The sequence below is a fragment of the Talpa europaea genome, assembly GCF_964194135.1.
Source record: "Talpa europaea genome assembly, chromosome: 1".
Classification (NCBI taxonomy): Eukaryota; Metazoa; Chordata; class Mammalia; order Eulipotyphla; family Talpidae; genus Talpa; species Talpa europaea.
In genome coordinates this window covers 39,229,427-39,243,969 of record NC_140073.1, presented here as the reverse complement: position 1 = coordinate 39,243,969, position 14,543 = coordinate 39,229,427, and positions in this window count along the sequence as shown.

Sequence of the window (14,543 nt, the reverse complement as noted above, 5' to 3'; positions counted from 1 at the left end):
ATTGAAAATCTTTCTGGCTTTAGTTTCTATATAATAAATGTTGATCAGTGTAATTACCATAGTTCTTTGGGGGGGAATATCAATTTTTTTTAGAAATGTAAAGGAGTCTTGAGACCAAAGAGTTTAAGAACCACTGGACTAGCTCTCTAAAGTTCATTTCAACTAACCAACTTAGAACATGCCACCATGCTAATATAACATAGTTCCTGTAAGATTTTTTAGCCATCCTCCTTTGAATGCTTGTCAATGTCACTTCTAAATTGTGGTCTTCAATACTGGAATCATATTAAAAACACAGATTGAGCAGCACAGAATAAATGAATGGACTGCTAGGAGTAGGCTTCAATTATAACTATCTTTGGAAACCTTTAAAAATAGGGGAAATTCTGTCTTTTTTTTTTGAGGAAGTGCATTCTTATTTCTCAGAAAGCAGTCAGACTTTAAGTTGTCTTCCTTGACACCTCAGAAATACTTTTACTTTTGCCTTAGAAAATATTAATAGCAGTAACTAAACCCTTATTTTCCATTCACTATTATGATAGTCTTGATTAATATTATATTGTATTATATATTGGGCATTATCTTGGTGTCACTTCCTTTGAAAGTTGAATTTCACATTTCATTTTTTATAATTAATTAAATTCTCTCTATATTAATGTTTATTAAGAAGGAAGGTATCTAAAGCGTGGCTTTAGTCTAGTAACTTAAGGAGCAAAAGTGATGATAGTTTTAAAAGGGAGTTTGTGTGTATGTGTTTTTTTTTTTTAATTGTTGCAGCTTTGGGGAGAATACAGTTTTAATGTGAAGTCACATCTCCAGAAAAACACATTTGATTTTAAATACACTATATTTTTCCATACCCCCCACCCCCTTCTCTCTCTCTCTGTACAAAAGATCTGGCATTTATATTTTTCCAAAAATAAGTTTGCTTTAAAGGTAGTTTTACTCAGTGTTACTTTGTTTTAATTCAATGGCTCGTTATGTGTAACACTATTAAATCAGTGAGTCAATAATTTTTTTTTTCATTTTTGACTTGTTTTAAACATACGATGCTATAATTTAATGTAGTCAGAAAACATTTTGTTGCAGATATTTTTGTAAACATTTTAGTACTTTAAAAAACTTATTGACTCTCAAGGTTGGAAGGTCACTAATCCAACTACTCATTTGATGCTTGAAACTTCTTGCTAAATCAAATAAAAAAAGAACGGGGATTAAAAAAGAGAAATAGGTGTGGCTTAGAAACAGTTTTAAGCAGGATTTAAAAATTGAGCTTGAAAGCTTTTAAAGTCTAATTATACAGGGAGGTGCCTGTGTTTTTATTTGCTATCTTTGATCTATTACCTATTTTTGGTAGAGTGGGGCATGCTTTTGAGAAAATGTTTATGATTTCATTTGATGTCAAGATGGTTGTTTGACGTTCAAAGGTTGTTCTTTTTTTAACTAATATTAATATTTGACTTTTGTTGCCAGACTAATAGCAAGTAAACTTGGATTTGGGTGACTTATTTTGAATATGTAAGTGATACAATGGATTTTAGAAATAGTTTTATTGTTTTGGGACAAATTTGACATGTTAATTTAAAAAAATCTAAAAAATAACATCAACTTGTAAAAATAAGAAAGTAAAAAATAATGCTATTTCTTACTCAGTGTTACCATTTTTGTCATATTGTATTTATTAAATTTGCATGTATATGTACATACAAAATAGACTTTATTTTCTATAAATTGATGCTTATATGTTGCATTTTTTTAAACAAAATATTATAGTTAGCCTTTTTTATGTCAGTAAATATAGATTTATGTTACATTTTTTAATGATTATATAGTAATGGTAAATTTATGTACCATAATTTACTTAATGCAGTTAGTAGGATATTTCAAATTTTTGGCTATTTTTAAAATGTAATGCGTGCACATATTACACATATATATATTTTTTAACATTTTTAAAAAAGATTTATTCACTTTTGTATACAAGAACTGGGGTATAAGCCAGAGGTGTGGGGGGTGAGAGGATTTACCAGAGACAGAGCGGGGAACAGAACAGGCAGACTGCCTGAAATACACTGCTGAGGGGAGCAGCAGGCGAGACAGGAGAGGTCTGCTGCACCATGTGGGTAGCTCCCTGGCCAGCCGGGGGAATTGAACTTGCGCCACAGAGACTGCGGACAGCTTCACAGTGCTGTGCTCAACCCCTTGTGCTGCCAGGAAGGCCCCCCCCCTTTTTTTTTTTGACATTTTTGTGTTTTGTTCCTTAGAATAAATTTTGTAAATAGCAAATTTCCTTTGCAAATTCCTTTGCAAATTTCCTTTGCAAATTCAAAGGATATTGACGTTGAAAATAATAACTCTGTCAATCAACTTAACATTTGGAAATGTTGTACCCAATTCATTATGGTACCTAATGTTACCCAATTTATAATATTACATGAAAATTTCTTTTTTTCATATCCTCATCAAAACTACTTTCTGTCCAGTTTATAAAATATTTTTCCAATATTGTAGGTGAAAATATTTTATTTACATTTCTTTAGTTCTAGGGAAATACATATTTTTACGTTGTTAGCTATTTATACTTTTTATTTGTGCATTTCTCCAAATATTCTTTATGCATTTTAATTTTAATTAATTTATTTATTTTTATTGTGGTAACATTGGTTTTCTTTGTATATTTTTAATTAATTAATTAATTAATTTACATCATTGTTACTTTGTATATTTTTTAAATTGAGGTGTTTGTAGCAGTGCACTTTCATTTAGTAAATTAAGGGTGTATAAAAGATTTAATGACCAAATAATATGGAGTATGTCACCAACACAGTCAGATGTAATACTCTAGTGTCCTGGTTGGATTATTGATTGAAAAATCCTTGAAAGGAAAGGTCATAATTTTATTTTTAAAATCATTTATTTTTAATTGAGATATAATTTATAGATAACATTGTATTAGTTTTAGGTATGCAGTATAATGATTTAATTAAAAAAATGTTTCTCATGTCCATACTGTCTAGTGCAATGTCACTACTTGCTAAATGAGTGATGAGCAAACAGTCCACTGTGGTAGAATGGGACAGTCCATGGTGGTTTGGAGTTCTGAGGATTCATTGTACTAAACATACTGTGATTTGCTGTGGTGTTTCTTTATCATCTTCCTTTTGTGTTGTACTCAGGACCAAAGTGACCAGGTTTATTTTGGAGAAATGTCTTTTTCACTCTTAAGTTTTCTAGTTCTTAAAGAAGTAGGTTACTTCATATCATGTTAATTCTTGTGAGTTAATTTTTAACTTTTGCCCTTCCTAAAATATTGCTTGTATATTCCTAAATTCTCTGCATGAGAAAGAATGCAGTAAAGGTTTTTTTAATAATAATGAACTCTCTGATTTTAGGAGCTTATATTTTTTTAAATTGTTTGCTCCAAAACTCACTAATAGTGCAAATCAGAGATTCAGAGTTGCTCTTATCATCTGTAGCATGACTGCATATAGGATCTACTGCTTTCATGTTGATGTTTATTGAAATATAATTTTCCCATAATACTGAAATCTGACATTTTATTACATATATATGTGTGTTATATTAGAATATATATATGTATGTTATATTAGAATCAGTAATTCCAGCTGGGTTTGAATAGTATACAGAGAGAGTTCTCTTGTGTGGTAGAAAATTCTCCTTCTGGACCCCTAAATATCACAAGGCCTTGAGGAGGAAAAGGTTGTAATACCAAAAAGTAAAAATGACAGCGATACCTACTCCTCGCCAGACTCTCTGGACATCTTGAATCCAGGGAAATAGGCATTACGAATTTGCTGGGAACTGGAGAGTTGGGAAGTCCTGAGGCACTTTAGTCTACAAAGAGGAGGAGGTCTAGTGAAGAAGCCTAATGGGTATGTTAGCCATTGATACTTAAGTCTGTCCAAATGCTCAAGATTTTTAAATCTATCAATCCTGACTTGAAAATAGAATAAATTATCTGGGTCACTTAGGCAAAAGCCTATTATAGGAGATGGGGAAAGGCTAGGTTAGACATTTACTTCATATCTCAAGTTAATTTCATTGCTCATATCTTACCTATTATGGCCATTTGTGCTGTAAATGCAATGTTGGAAGTAGTGGTTCCTACAAATTATGTTGATCAGATACTTTTTTTTTCCAGAATGAATTTTATTTAAATCTAGTTAGCTAACTAAGTTAGTCAACTAACCTAGATGTCTACTGGCTGTATTTCCCCAGAGTCTAGGAAAGTTTTTGACCTAAATTAGGAACTCAAGCTTCATTATTATTTTCAGCTGAACACCACTCATAGCCATACTCACATTTTGGAAGGAATCAGGCCTTTGCAACAAAGTTTCTTTGTTTCATGGAACTAAAAATATGCTGTATTTAGACCAAACAATAAAAATAAACTACCAAACTACCTTCTAATGCATGGGGGTTCTGGAGAGAGGAAACCATAGATATTTAGAGGCATAAAGTGACTCATTGTGTTAGTTACAACTTTTTACAAGGCTAGCTCTGTGTGTTTGAGTTGCATCTGTTACCTCTTCAGCCAGAACTAAAGTGTGTGCAAGTAAAAGAATTTTGGATTGAATTGTGGCTCGTACAGATTGCATTGTATATAGCCTAAGCATTTTAATGTGTTCCACACCTTAAGTAGAACAAAAACTGCATCCTTTCATATTTATTCTACCTAGAAGTTATTCTTGTTGAACACATCCAAGATATTTTCTGTTCAGCTAATTCATTTTAACTTGTAGATATAAATTAGACATGTTTCAAAATGTAGCTTGTAAGCCTTTATTACCTTTGAATTTTCCCTCTCTTTTATTTTTACTTATTGATACTTTAAAAATTTATACCTACTTTATTGCTTAAATTAATTAAAAGCCTTAAGGGATAAAAATATCATCTTCTTAGATGTAGAACAATGAGGTAATTGTTTCTTTTGGTATTACCATTTTGAAGTAGTTGTTGAGTAGATGGGTTAGCTGCCTGATTTAGCAGTAGTATATTTTGTAGCCACAATGTATACTTCGTTAGTAAGTACATATATGCAATTTGCTTATCATTTTTTCATTTCATTTTCTGTTTGAACTTTCAGGTCACTTTCATGAATTCAAAGGCAATTTACCAGTGATTTCTGGGTGCTGGGGCTGACTTTTTGTGCATATTTGTAAGTATTGGTTTACTTATTGTTCCATATCAGTTTTTAACAAGCTTTTAAACAAGTTCTTAATTCTTTTCATATGTGAGTGTTTTTAAGTTCTTTTATGTTTTTAAAGTGCTATTAGTTTCTGGCAAGTGTTTTTATTAAGAGGAGTGTAGGAAAGATATCAGCTGGTGAAAAATGTTTCAAGTTTACTGTGATTTTCAGAGAAGTAACACAATGGCAGGGCCCGTTACAAAACGCTGAAATAATAATTTGAAGATGGGGCTCTAATTGTGGGATTACCTTAAAAGGGCTACTCTATATACACATGAATAATTTATCCTAACATCTTACGGTCTTCTGGGTCTCTGGAACTGAGAAATGCAATGTGCCTCAGCTCTTAGAAAAGAAGTTAAATGATACAGAATTCAAAGTGTTGTCAGTACATGAGAACATTAGGTACTAAGGAACCAAAGACTCATTTAGTGAATGTGTAGCATATGTCAGAATGGAAGTATTCCTGCCTTCTTCACCAAAACATTATTGTATTTTAAATGGTACTTTGGACACTAAAGATACTTTTTCTCAGGACAGGTGGTAAATTTCAAAAAGAAATCAAATGAAATTTAGTGATCAATTAAAATACTTTAAATTAATAAATATTTATTAATATGAAGTAGTTTAGAGTAGGTGGCAGGTGTTAAAAATTCTGTGTATATAAAGCCATATTTAAAACTTGAATTTAAAAGATTTACAGAACATATGTATGATATAATATACTAGATTAATTTGTGTTCTTTCAGGTTGTCTATTAAAGCCTGCCACTAAAAAAAAAAAAAAAGAAAAAAAAAACCTGAGTTTAATATATATTTATACGTGTAGTGTGTTGGCATATAAGAGGTTCTTATGCTTTTGATAAGATAGACATAGTAAACTTTGCTCGGTTAGTGTGTTTCTATAAATAAATTTTAGAGGATATCCTTCTAGGAAAGTACTTGAAAAAATTACAAGTTAGAGTTTATGTGAGTCACAGTATAAGCAGTGAAAAATTATTTCAAGCCAATTTTACCTTTATTTTAGTAATAGCATTGATTGGGGCAGGAATTTTAAACCAAATTTTAAAAGTAGATGTGATGTTTAATAAGTTGAATATATTTTGCATCTTGTAATGCTTTCATAATGAGTGTTATCTTTGTGAAACTTTCAATTTACATTTTATAATAAAAGTACATTTTATAATAAAAGTACATTTTATTACTTGAAGACTTAAGTCTGTTGTAAAACATAAAATATTGAACTGCATGGTTCACTTGGATTAACTGGAAACTTTTTAATTCGTGCAAGGTGTCATAGTGAGGAGTAGGAGGCAAAGAAGTTGGAGAAAGAAATGTAAAGTATTTGAAGGGCTCTTATGAAGAGTGATTCCAAGGAGCTGAATTTATCCTATTAGAAATTTGAGTGAAGGAAAATAATTTTGAGTTGTCCAAATAGTATCTTTAGTTGCTTTGTCCTTTCTCTTATCTCCCTTCTCTCTTTTTTCATCATCATTCAGTGTTTCTTGTTAGTAAGTTTTTAGGTTGATTATATTTTAAAAATGATAAATACAATATAATTACAAGCATTTTTAACCAAGATGGCCTTCATTAACATAAAGTTTACATTTTTCTTCACCAGAAAGTTGTTTCCTGAATTCTTAACTTATGCGCCCCCCCTCACCTGTCCGTTTTCCACCTTCCTCCAACTTATGTAGGCTAGTTTTGAATAGAGGTGATCCAATTAGCTGAGCTATTTCTTGTTACCTAACAAAGAGGCTAAAAGTAGAATGGGCACTGTGGGGATAGTTTGTACATGGTTATTTCTTAAGTTCAACTTAAAAAAAAAAAAAACACAACCCAGAAAATATCTAGTCAGATTTGATCACTTAAGCAGAAGTCATGCTAATCACATGGGCCTAACATAAGTGTTTTCTAACTTTGAGAATTTCCATATACTAGTTTAGTTTTGCACTGTGTTGTTCCTTTGGTTAGTGGTCTCAAGCATTGTTCGGGCCATCTTCTGACTGTGGAACCTTCTTGTTAAAGAAATGTAGCCTGATTCTGTGACTAAGATAAATCAGATAAAATTCACATGACATCTGCAATATGGATGATTTCCTGTTTCTTTCATTTATTGTGGAAATTGTCCATCACTTTTACTGAATGATACAGCACCTATAAAGCAATAAAATATTTATGTGGTTTGGCCTAAAAGCAAGCAAATTGGATCAGTGACAATGGCTTCTTTTAGGAACCGTAATTTCAATGTCCTGAAACTGCCTATTTGCTACATGATCTAAGGCAGAAAGTTATACCTCATGGCCATGGGAAAGTTTCTTCTTAAGGTGTGCAGAAGCTGGTCTGTGAGATAAGGAAGGCGGGATATTGTTTTGCACATCCATAATAAATGGGCCACACCAAGGGTGTGTGAGAATCGATTGGAATCTTAGCTGCTTACATCTATTGCCTAGGTCAGAAGAGGAAAGCACTGTAAGGGAAAATGGCTGTTTTTTCAGAAACTCAGAACATCTTATTCAGGTTATTTTATTTTTTTTGGCCCATAAAAAAAAAAACCTACTGTTTTATTTTCCCCAAATTGGCTTTGTTTAAAAGTCCTTATTTGCTTGTTAATATCTCATAATTAATTTTTTATCTCTAATTAAAAAATAATTATGTAATTCTGCATTCAAGTTTTACTAGGACCATGCATTATTGGTTAAAAAAAGACATAGATCATTAGATATTTTACTTTTTCAGGTTATCCAAGCCTTGTTAGTAGTTTGATAATGAATTCCCTTTTATAAAATTTTGTCTCTGTTCTTGCATGATGTCTAAATAGTAACCTTTTTTCCTGAGGTCTTGGCCAAGTATTTTATTATCTAGTACAAAAAGTGGTTATTGCTTAGCCCCATGCTTAAGGCAACAATAATAACAGTCTCTTAATTTGGTATAACACTTGCTTTTGCAGACATTAACTTAGCTGAATATCATAATACTCTATGAGGTGGGTAGGAATTACCCTCTTTTTTACAGAGTAGCAGGACTCAACCCTAGAAATTCATGGAATAAATTCAATACTCTTTCCATAAAATACTATGTTGTCCTTCTCAGAGATAATCTTAGCAGTCTTTTTTTTTGTTGTTTTTGATTACTATCTCAATAGCCACCTGGTTGCTGTACAAATATTTTCAAAAAGTTAAGGCAGAGTAAGTTAGGGAGGAGATTTAGAGTCCTCTACCGCTTCATTTTCTCATATTCTTGCATCATTGGCTCCTCCCTGACATTTTTCTCTCCCCTGTTTAAAAACTGCCACACATCTTGCTTCAGCTTAATTTTTTTGAGTTGCATAGAATTTTAGGAAACAAACAAAGAGAATCACAAATTTATCTCTGTGGTATTTTAAAATGGAAAGAAATCTGTTTGAAACTCAGCATAGCTCAGACCAAAGCTCCCTCAGTGAGAACATCTGTGATTTTAAGGACAAGTAGGTCTAAGTGCATTATCTTTAAAAAATATTATTCTAGGCTAATCTTGACATAGAGCAGGTAAATAAAAAAGATGAGCTGTGAAAATCCACAAATAGGGCTTGAATGCCATTTTCCATGACAACGGGAGCTGCCCCTTGAAAGCATTAATGCTGGGAATGTAAGGAATTTAAAATTGTGCCTTCTCAGTTTTAAAGTTGTGTGCTCATGTTAATTAGAGATATACTGACATTTGAAGTATCTACATTAATACACACAGCTACTATACATTTGTGAACTGTGGCCAGAAATCTACTTTAATTGAAAGCAGTTTGCTAATCTGAATGTGATTATCCATTACATTTTAAGCTTTTAAGTTTTATATACTACTGCCCTTAGATACTTATTCTTTCTGCTCGCTCCACTTTCTGTTTCTAATTTATACCTGAAAAGATAACCTTGCTTATTTTTAATGTCCTAGTAGTGTTTTAGAGCAGTATTGATGGGATTTTGAGAAGAAATGTTTTTAATAGTATCTTACTTGTCATAATATTGAATCTCTTTTTCCTCTCTGACTTTCTAAATTGTTGGTTTTTCTTGCAAACCTTTAAGATGCCCTGCCACTGAAATAAGGTAGGATTTAGGTTTATGGAATTTGTTTCACTGGTTTTATTTAAGCACTAAAAAACTGCTTTTCATGGTCACACTATGGGGTTAGCCAGAAAAGTGCAGTATGAGAGAACTTGATGGAATGAACATTAAAGAGCCATTCTAGTTTTCCTAGTTTCATAGCCCCTCTTGCTGTCAAGACATGCTTTTTAATTTTTCATTTACAAATATGTTCATAATAGCTTGATGCCTTCTTCAGGTCATCTTCAGCACTTTTGCTTTGTCTGTCTTACACTTAAAGGGAAATCTTATGTCTAATTTTTGCAAGCTTGTATTTTTTAGAGAATCTGCCTGTTTTGTGTCTGTTATCTAATGAAACTCCTACACTTTCTTTTTGGACCAATCCCTGAGTATTACACAAGATCAGTGACTAAGAAGCTTCCTTTTTGTAGTACCAGAAAAAATTGCTCCAAAAAGTTTGTAATACTCTGGACTTGTTTCATTAAACCATTTTACTGGCACCATTAAACCACTGAGACCTGGGACCATTAAAACTTACTCAGTACTATTATTATTACTATGGTCTATTTTACTCTTTATTACTTTTTGTCACTATGCTAAGTTCCTCTGTTCTTTATTCCTTCATAATGCTTAGAACATATTGTGCCATCGCAGCACATTTGGTAATTTCAAGTTAATTGCTCAATTATCAGTGATAGTCATGAAACCCTTGAAACATGCACAGTGGAAGAGCTAAAAAATTTCATAATAAGTCAGTGTGTCATAATTTTAAAAGTGAAACGTCAATATCTGTAGACATGAAAATACACTGCCTGAGTTAGGCATTTCAGACCTCTTAAAAGTGGAGAGCTTTTGTCTGACATTGCTAATTCCAAGCAATATGTCTAAATTTATCCTTGGTTTACTTTTCAACTCTAAAAATTTGGTTTTGGAACTAAAACCATATTAATTCTGTTTGAATGACTTACCAGAACTTCATAATCACAATATTCACTGTAAAGTGAAATTCGTGTGAGGTGGAACCATGTTGGATGCCAGTAAAGGAAGCTGACTTTAACTAGAGAGGCAGAACCAAATCTCTATGTTTCTTGACTCACAAGGCAATCCTCTAACCAGAGGATAGTGTTTCAGTGAAGATCGTATGTTGACTTGTTAAAAAGAAAAAGAAAAATTTTCAGAAGAACAATGACACTTTGGGGACTTATTTTGAATCCTACACAGTAATATTCTAGATGCCTTCAAGATAACTTGCCCATTATGACAAAATAATTGTTGTAACTCTTTTGGCAACTAGGCAAACTATCATTAAATTTTGCATTAGTATTCAGTTTAGAGTTTTCTCTAAACTAATATAGTGCCAACAGCTCTTTTTTAGATGCTATTATGGTTCTTTCACATTTTTATAGTACTGTAGTAAAGCTGTATTTACTGGCTACATTTGAAGGTGGAGTAGAGCAGCACAAGACTCAACATTAAAATGATTCAATGCCTATTGGAGAAAAATTCTTCTTAACTTGAGATTGGAAACAATGTGGGATTTGGGGACAGTTTGCTAAGAGTTGCTAATAAATTCAATTTATTAGCTGCTCTCTGAACTTGGTTTTAGCTAAGGAGGTAGGTTTAATCATCTTACATATTCTAACATAACTTTCATGAATATTTAAAGGGATGAAATGTATTAAGAGAGGGAAAATAAAGCCATAATTTGAATTGGATAGTGGTTTCAAATATAAGGTATTGAGGGAGTGTCATAAATATGCTATTTATATACAGCTATTTTATAATATAATGATCTATAAGATGTGAAATATAGCCCTCTGTAATTAAGGAAAAAGATTTACTCAAGCATTCAGAAATATTTTAGTAACTATTCAGCTTATAAAGACTGTTTGAATAATCAACAACATCTAGTTCATTTTGTTGTATAGTTTTCTCTACACATGAGCCTCAGCACATACTTTTATCTAAAGCACACATTTCATGTTGTCTTGGAGTATGGGTGTAAATGCTTCACCAAATTTTTGCCAGCTCCGAACATTAAAACGTGAGTTTAAATATTGCTAGTAAAACATTTTCTAAATAAAAACATTTTCTGTGAGCTCTCCCTTTCAACTTCCCTGCTCCTACTCCCCACCCCTCCTCCTGGCTTTATGTATATATCTTGCATATTTCCCTTCTCCAGAAGCTTCTCTGTCTTTCTCTCTCAGCCTCTCTGTCTCTGTTTCTTTGGCTTCCCTGGAGTTTTTCAAAAGATGCAAGGTAGTTATAGTGCAAAACAAAAATTAATTTTCAAGCATCACTTTCCACGGGTGACTGGCAAAATAGGCCTATCCTTAATATTTAATCACTCAAAAAAGTTTGTCCAGATGATGTAATGGTTATTGTTATTATTATTATTATTTGCTTAGCAATGAAGAAATGGCATAGTGCTTACAAGAGAAGAAAGATGGTATTTAGCTAAGGGTTTAAACCTTGATATATTGTTAGAAGTTTAGGGCCTCCCCGGTGGCACAGCGGTTGAGCGCTGGGTTGCGAAGCTGCCCGCAACCTCTGCAGTGCCGGTTCGATCCCCGGCTGCTCCCCGACATGGCGTGCAGACCTCTCCAGTGTACTTTGGTCCTTCTGCCTGCTCTGCTCCCCGCTCTGGCTCTGGTGAATTCTCTCACCCTCCCATGCTTCTGACTGTACCCAGTGCTTGTATAAATAAATAAATAAATAAATCTTAAAAAAAAAAAAGTTTATAAGAGGGAGTTTTCTTTGCATACAATCTGTACTAGAGTTCCTTTTCTTTTCAGGTTACACAGTTTCATATAAACTTGTGAGTGATTTCATTACTAAAAGCAGATTTTCTATTTTTTATTTCACCTTTGAGCTCTTTTATTAATTTGGGACACACAAGCACAACAAAAAGGCATGTTTGGCAATAATTGTTATTTTTACTTTTTTGATCCAAGTATAGCAGACAATCAAGCAGTAATGAGATCTTTAAAAAGGTTTCATTGTAACTATGACTAGAAGCATCCGCTTATGATCTGGAGCCAAGAATTGCATGAATTAGGTTTTAAATTTGGCGATTAGTTTTGGATTTTGGATTTTAGGAAGCTCTTTGGAATCAGGTTGCTGTAAAGTGACTTAGTGTAATGAATCTTTTCTCCCTTTCCTTTATCCCTCCCTCCTTTTCGTTCTTTCTTTCATTTGAGGATAGTTTGTTTTCAATTAGTCTGTATGCTGCTTGCTAAGTTGTAAGATAATACTTAACACATGGGATAATACCTAACACATGTCCCTTAAGTTGTATGTAGGGTCACCTTTTTGATTAAGGACTGGAGTCCTGATTGGGTTTCCAGTGTGAACTAAGGGCACTTTCATTCATTTTGTGCAATCAAAGAAACTGAGGAACTCGTGAAATTAGTTTTACTATTGTGAGGTGATAAAGATAGGATAATTGGAAAGAAAGTATAATCTTTATTGACCTAGCAGTTTACTATACTTGAATTAGGATTTGTCAAATTTAAAAAAGCCTTGTCAAATTTTTACTCTCTAAGGACAAAACAGAAGAATAATTATGGTCTAAAAAGACAATTTTTAAGTTTTAAAAAGACCTCCTACAGTAAGATATTCAATGTAGTCATGAATTTGCAACCTTAAAGGGAGTGTTTCTCTGGGAAGTCTTCCACATAGAATGAATTAGTCACAGCTCTTGATGTTGGTTGTTTCTTGAGAATAGTTTGTCTTAGGGGTAAGGGGTTACATCTCCCATACATTCAAAAGGGTAAAAAAGATAAATTATCTCAAGGGTACTAAACAGGCCATGAAACTTATATGGGCTTTTTAAATATGCCTGAAAAAAGGACATGAATTGGTTAAGGTTAGGATTATATAGAAAAATAATAGAATGACAAACTGTAACAGTTGAAGTCTTTAGAGGGAATAAGCTGCTATTCTCCCACAAAAGCTGTTAGTACTCCAACACTTCCCATTTTATGTTGCTGGAGAGGAGCGAGAGGCAGGGGTCTATATTCAGTGAGAGAATGTAACGAAAGAAATTTCTGTTGTTTGAATTGAACACTTGTATATTCTAGGCATTCTTACATTATTTTCAATCCTTTCAACAATCTTACTAAGATAATTTCCTTCCTTCCAAATCCCCATCATTCTCCAAGTTCTGATTTTGCTGTTGCTTTCATAGACCTTAAAAATGATTAGTAATTTCATATATTTGTATGTTTATTAATGTCTGTTTTTTTCACTACACTAAAAGCTCTGTATGGGTAGAGACTACAGATATTTTGTTTAAACAAGAATACCAGTTTCTACACAGTGCTGAACACATAGGAAGTTCCCAACAAATAATTGTCCAATGAGTAAACTAATTAACAAAAAAGTAAGATAAAGGAAAGAAGAAAGGAAGGAATGTCCGGAGGGAAAGTGCAGAGGTGGTATTCAGACACAGTTGGTTTGTTTCAGAACAACTTCCTACTCCATAACAACATCACTTCCTACTTCACTTCCTACTCCATAACTATTCCTTTAGAATATTCATGGTTATAAGTTCATTTGATCAAATTTCCATAAATTCAGCTGTCTTTGACTACAACTGTTTACAGTTTAGTCTAAAAACTCCTACATCTTGGTCTAAGGCTAAATGCCATGAAAAAGGCCTGTCTTGTTTTTGTCTCATCCAGTTGGAAGATTGCAACTATTTTGTGTTCACTGTTCTCTCCAGCAATAAAGATTTCATATCTTAGATTTCTTTTGGTTTTTGTTCCTCCTACACAAAGAGAATTAATTAATTTTTTTCCCCTGACATGTCCCTTAGTTTAGGTCCTTGATTTTTAGTAACGGGATGAGTGATTGTGTTGTATTCTCTGCTGAGTTTTTCCTAGAAAAGCGGTGTATCAATTTTATTCATTTATTTAAAATTATTATTATTTTATTGAGGTAACACTGATTTACAACACTGTATATGATTCACTGGGTAGTTTTATATTTCCTCAGATATAAGTCACTACATCACACCCATCCCCAAAGTACCCATGGTCTTTTATCATAGACCAGTGGTCTCCCTCCACAGTTTGTTAATATCCCTATTCTAACTCCCCTTCTAGTAGCCTCAATTCTGCAGTCATATTTCTAGAGTTTTTTTAGGGTTTAGTTTTGTCAGTTCCTTTGTTTTGTTTCTCAATGGTCCATAAATGAGTGAAATCATTTGGTATTTGTATTTCTCCTTCTGCCTTACTTCGCTTAGCATTATCCGCT